The sequence below is a fragment of the Somniosus microcephalus genome, chromosome 2, assembly GCF_052327205.1.
Source record: "Somniosus microcephalus isolate GS21.2 chromosome 2, FLI_Smic_1.0, whole genome shotgun sequence".
Lineage (NCBI taxonomy): Eukaryota > Metazoa > Chordata > Chondrichthyes > Squaliformes > Somniosidae > Somniosus > Somniosus microcephalus.
Window position 1 is genome coordinate 47896556 of NC_140988.1, and position 6000 is coordinate 47902555.

Sequence of the window (6000 nt, forward strand, 5' to 3'; positions counted from 1 at the left end):
TGTTATTGACCCCTTTACTAAGGGGAATAGTTCCTTTCTATCTACCCTATCTATGCCCCTCATAATTTTGTACACCTCAATCAGGTCCCCCCTCAGCCTTCTCTGCTCCAAGGAAAACAACCCCAGCCTGTCCAGTCTTTCTTCATAGCTGAAGCGCTCCAGCCCAGGTAACATCCTGGTAAATCTCCTCTGCACCCTCTCCAAAGCAATCACATCCTTCCTATAGTGTGGCGACCAGAACTGCACACAGTACTCCAGCTGTGGCCTTACCAGCGTTTTGTACAGCTCCATCAAAACCTCCCTGCTCTTATATTCTATGCCTCGGCTAATGAAGGCAAGTCTCCCATATGCCTTTTTAACCACCTTATCCACCTGTTCTGCTGCCTTCAGGGATCTATGTACATGCACACCAAGGTCCCTCTGATCCTCTGTCTTTCCTAGGATCTTAACATTCATTGTGTATTCCCTTGCCTTGTTAGTCCGTCCAAAATGCATCACCTCACACTTTTCAGGGTTAAATTCCATTTGCCACTGTTCCGCCCATCTGACCAACCCATCTATATCATCCTGTAGCCCGAGGCTTCCCTCCTCGTTATTTACCACCCCACCAATTTTCGTGTCATCTGCGAACTTACTGATCATACCTTTTACATTCACATCCAAATCATTAATGTTGACCACAAACAGCAAGGGACCCAGCACCGATCCCTGCGGTACCCCACTGGACACAGGCTTCCAGTCACAAAAACAACCTTCCACCATCACCCTCTGCCTTCTGCCACTAAGCCAGTTTTGGATCCAATGTGCCAAGGCACCCTGGATCCCATGGGCTCTTACCTTCCTGACCAGTCTCCTATGCGGGACTTTATCAAAAGCTTTACTGAAATCCATGTAAACCACATCCACTGCACTACCCTCATCCACACACCTAGTCACCCCCTCGAAAATTTCAATCAAATTGGTCAGACATGATCTTCCCTTGACAAAGCCATGCTGGCTATCCCTAATTAATCCTTGCCTCTCCAAGTGGAGACTAATTCTGTCCCTCAGAATTTTTTCCAATAATTTCCCTACCACTGATGTTAGGCTCACTGGCCTGTAATTCCCTGGTTTATCCCTACTACCCTTCTTGAATAATGGTACTACGTTAGCTGTTCTCCAGTCCTCTGGCACATCCCCTGTGGCCAGAGAGATTCTGAAAATTGAGCGCTCCAATGGGGAATGGACATCAGGATGAAACATTACAGAGGAGAAACAAGGAGCACAGAGGACTGGGAGAGGAAAATAGCTCTAGAGTAAAAATAGTTAAGAAATAGGAGGGATCACACAGAGGGTAACTGCAAAGCAGCCTAAGATGGGCATGTACAGAAATGCACAGCGTGTAGTAAATAAGGTTGGTGAGCTGCAGGCACAAGTCACCACATATGACTATGATATAGTGGCAATAACTGAGACCTAGCTCAAATAAGAGGAGGATTGGGAACTTGATATTCCTGGCTACAAGGAATTCAGGAAAAATAGGGCAGGAAAAAAAGGAAGGGGTGGCAGTATCGATCAAAGAAACTATTATAGCACTGGAGAGGGATGATGTAGTTGATGGGCCAAACACAGAATCTATTTGGTTAGAATTAAAGAGCAATAGAGGAGCGATTATGCTATTGGGTGTATACTATAGGCCAACAAATAGTGGGAAGGAGATAGAGGAGCAAATTCTCAGGCAAATTACAGAAACATGCAAGAACTACAGAGCAATGATAATGGGGGATTTCAATTATCCTAATATAGACTGGGATAGTAACATTGTAAAGGGCAAGAAGGGGGGAGAATTCCTGAAATGTGTACAGGAGAACTTTCTTGATCAATGTGTTTCAAGGCCAACAAGAAAGGAAGCAGAGCTGGATCTAGTTCTGGGGAATGAAGTGGGGCAAGTAGAGCACGGTTCAGTGGGAGAACATTTGGGGAACAGTGATCATATTATCATCAGGTTTAGAATAGTTATGGAAAAGTACAAGGTACAATCAAGCATAAAAATATGGTTGTGTCTATTTGCAACACCAAAGTTCTGATTGGTCCCCTTGGATGGCAAGACCTGATTGTTGATTGGTCCCCTTAGAGGCCAAGACACACCCAGCAGTTTCTCTGGAATGTGTAATTAGATCCTCCCTGCCTACGTGATCAATTACTTTGCGAAGTGTAATCCGAGCCATTCTGCCTGCCTACTCCAGACAGAGCAGAGCTCACTTGGAACAGACAGGGCTCACCCTCATGGGTTAAGAACTTCTCCCACACCCCAAACAAGTTCCTGCCCCCACTGCAAAAGTTCCTGACCTTCTCCCCCCAAATTCCTGACTTCCTCCACCCCCCCAAATTTCTGACCTCCTCCCCCACAAATTTCTGACCTCCTTCCTCCCCCAGGTTTCTGACAATGTTCCCCCCCCCCGCCATAGATGGGGCATTGTGTGTAGGTCATGGATTTTTAACAGGCTTATTAGGTTTGAAGTGAATAGTGATAGTGTCATGACTTCCGGATTTCGTCCAGTCCAATGATGTCACTTGCTACACACGCACTGAGCTTTCCGAGAAATCAACCAGATCAAGGGGGAGGAGAGGGAGAACCTGGTGCAGGTGTAAAGGGGGTGGGGTTGGAAGAACGTGATCTGTTTTACGATCTGGATCATGTTCTCACACTCATTTCCCCCCCTTTAGACCTGGATCACGTTTTTCCCCTCTCCCCACTGTGCTCTCTGTACTCTTTACCCCCCGGGTTCCTGACCTTCTCCCCCCCCCCCCCAGAGTTCCTGACCTCCTCTCCCCTCCGATCCTCTCTCCCCCCCTCTTCCCTCCTCTCTCTCTCCCCCCTCTCTGCTCCCCTCCGATCCTCTCTCTCTCCCCTCCGATCGTCTCTTCTCCCCCCGACCAGCACGGATCCAGTGACCTTCTCCCACGGAGCTGAGGAAAGCATGGCCACAACTCGGTAACAGCGCGCATGCGAAGAAGGGGATTGGGTGCGCATGCATGGCTCCGGGATACCGCGTGCATGCACGGAAGGCCATGCAGAATGTTCGTGCAGATAATCACTCCATAAAAGTATTTAACTGGAGGAGGGCTAACTTCAGTGATTTGAAAAGGGATCTGGCCCAGGTGGATCGGAATCAAAAATTGGTAGGAAAAGCCGTCATTGAACAATGAGAGACCTTCACAGAGGAGATGGTTCAGGCAGATCAGCCATGAGCTCATTGAATGGCGGAGCAAGCTTGAAGGGCCGAATGGCCTGCTCCTGCTCCTATTTCTTATGTTCTTATGGTTCGGGTACAGAGTAGACACATTCCCATGAGGGGAAAAGGAAGAACATCGAAAGCTAGAGCTCTCTCGAAGAATAAAGATACAAACGTTAAAATGAGACAGAAAAAGGAAGCTTATGACAATTGAAAGGTTCATAATTCAGCAGAGAACCAACCTGAATACAGAAAGTACAGAGGAGATCTAAAAAAGGGAATAAGAGGGGTAAAGAGAGAGTATGAGAACAGATTAGTGGCTAAGTTAAAAGGGAACCCAAAAGTCTTTTATGAACACATTAAATAGTAAAAGAGTCATCAATGGAAGGGTGGGGATGGTTAGGGACCAAAAAGGAAATATTCTTGTGGAGGAAGAGGGCATGGCTGAGATACTAAATGAGTACTTTGCATCTGTCTTCACTAGAGAGGAGGATGCTGCCAATGTAGCAGTAAAGGAGGAGGCAGTAGTGATATTGGATAGGATAAAAATGGATAAAGAGGAGGTATTAAAGTAGAGGTCACCTGGTCTGGATGGGATACATCTAAGTTACTGAGGGAAGTAAAGGTGGAAATTGCGGAGGCTTTGGTCACAATGTTTCAATCCTTTTTGGATTTGGGGGTGGTGCCAGAGGACTGGAGGATTGCAAATGTTACACCCCTATTTAAAAAAGGGGAGAGGGATAAACTCGGCAACTACAGGCCAGTCAGCCTAAAGTCTGTGGTGGGGAATCTTTTAGAGACAATAATTCACGGCAAAATTAATCGGCATTTGGAAAAGTATGGGCAAATAGATGAAAGTCAGTATGGTACTAGGACCACTGCCCTTTTTGATATACATTAATGACCTGGACTTGGGTATACAGAGCATAAATTCAAAGTTTGCAGATGATACGAAACTTGGAAATGAATGAGGAGGATAGTAACAGATTGGTGAAATGGGCAGACACATGGCAGATCACATTTAATGCAGAGAAGTGTGAAGTGATACATTTTGGTAGGAATTATGAGGAGAGGCAATAGGAAGTAAATGGTACAATTTTAAAGGGGGTGCAGGAAGAGAGAGACCTGGGGGGTATATGTTTACAAATCAGGACAAGTTGAGAAGGCTGTTAAAAAAGCATATGGGACCCTTGGCATTATTAAAGACAAAGGCCTAGAAATTCAGTTACGTTCGCCAGCCGTTAACGCCATAAGAGGGGTAGATTTCCAGCGCTAGGCACTTAGCGCCCGGGCGCAGGCCGGTCTGCGCCAACGCCCAGCTTCAGTTGACATTTAGCGCCGGCGCAAAGTGTTTGCGCCCGCTCAGCTGCGCGCGCAGCTTATGACGTCATTTCGTCGTGCAACGCTGTTTGTGCGCCCCAAACCGGAAATTCAGTGGCGCCCGCCCAATGTGGGCGTGGCGCTGTTAAGAACTGTGAAGTGGAACGCAGCAGAGGCCCTGCGGGCCTCGGGGAGCGCTAATTAAAGGGCACTTACACTGAACTATAAAGGCCAGCCATTTTGCTGCAATGACTTTAGTGCTTTGGATTTCTGGACCGAGACCAAGGAACAGAGCTTACTGATTTGGGACAACATAGGAGAAGTATTTTTGGCTTCTGGCCAGAGCTTGGAAATTTGACTCTTTGTGATTTCACTGTTTGCAAGTTTATTACGGGGGCTGCATGGGGTTCCAACCCTCAGTTCCAGCATTATGTGCGAAGGGCTCGCAGACGCTGTGTGAGAGGGGCAGCCATGCCTAGACGCAGAGGGGCCATCAGGCGTCGGCAACGTAGGCCTTACCCACTCAGGGAATACCGGCAGCAGGTGTCCTATCTCGCCATGACTGCCGCGCATTGTGTTAAGAGGCTGCGCTTCAGAAGGGAGGTGGTTGCAGAGATCTGCCAGCTGCTTCACAGAGATCTGCGTCCACAGCTGATGTGCAGGACGTCTCTGTTGGTGGAAGTGAAGGTCACGGTGGCTCTGAACTTTTATGCAAGCGGCTCCTTCCAAGCCGCTGCTGGGGACATAGCGAACATCTCCCAGTTCGCCGTGCATCGCTGCATCCGGCAGGTCACCGATGCCCTTTTCGCAAGGAGACACCAATTCATCTCCTTCTCCATGACCCTAGAGAGGCAGGAGCAGCGTGCAGTCGGATTTGCCAGGATCGCCGACTTCCCCATGGTGCAGGGCGCCATTGACTGCACGCATGTGGCTATGCGGGCACCTATCGACAATGCCGAGGATTACCGCAACCGGAAGGGCTACCATTCCCTCAATGTACAGCTGGTGTGTGACCACAGGCAGCGCATCCTAGCTGTCAATGCCCGCTTTCCAGGAAGCAGCCACGATGCATTTATCCTGCGCCAGACTACTGTGGCTGACATGTTCGAGGCACAGCCTCCACCAAGGGGATGGCTTATCGGGGACAAGGGCTACCCTTTGTGCACATGGCTCATGACCCCGCTCCGCGCGCCCAGGACCCCTGCGGAGGAGGCATACAATGAAAGCCATCAAGCCACAAGGAACATCATAGAGCAAACGATTGGCGTCCTGAAGCAACGGTTCCGCTGCCTGGATCGATCCGGCGGATCTCTACAGTATTCGCTGGATAGAGTCTCCCAGTTCGTCGTCGTTTGCTGCATGCTGCACAACCTGGCTATCCGCAGGACTCAGGCACTGCCACCTCACGTTGGGCCACCACCTCAGGAGGACGAGCAGGAGGACCATGAGGAGGAGGAGGAGGAGG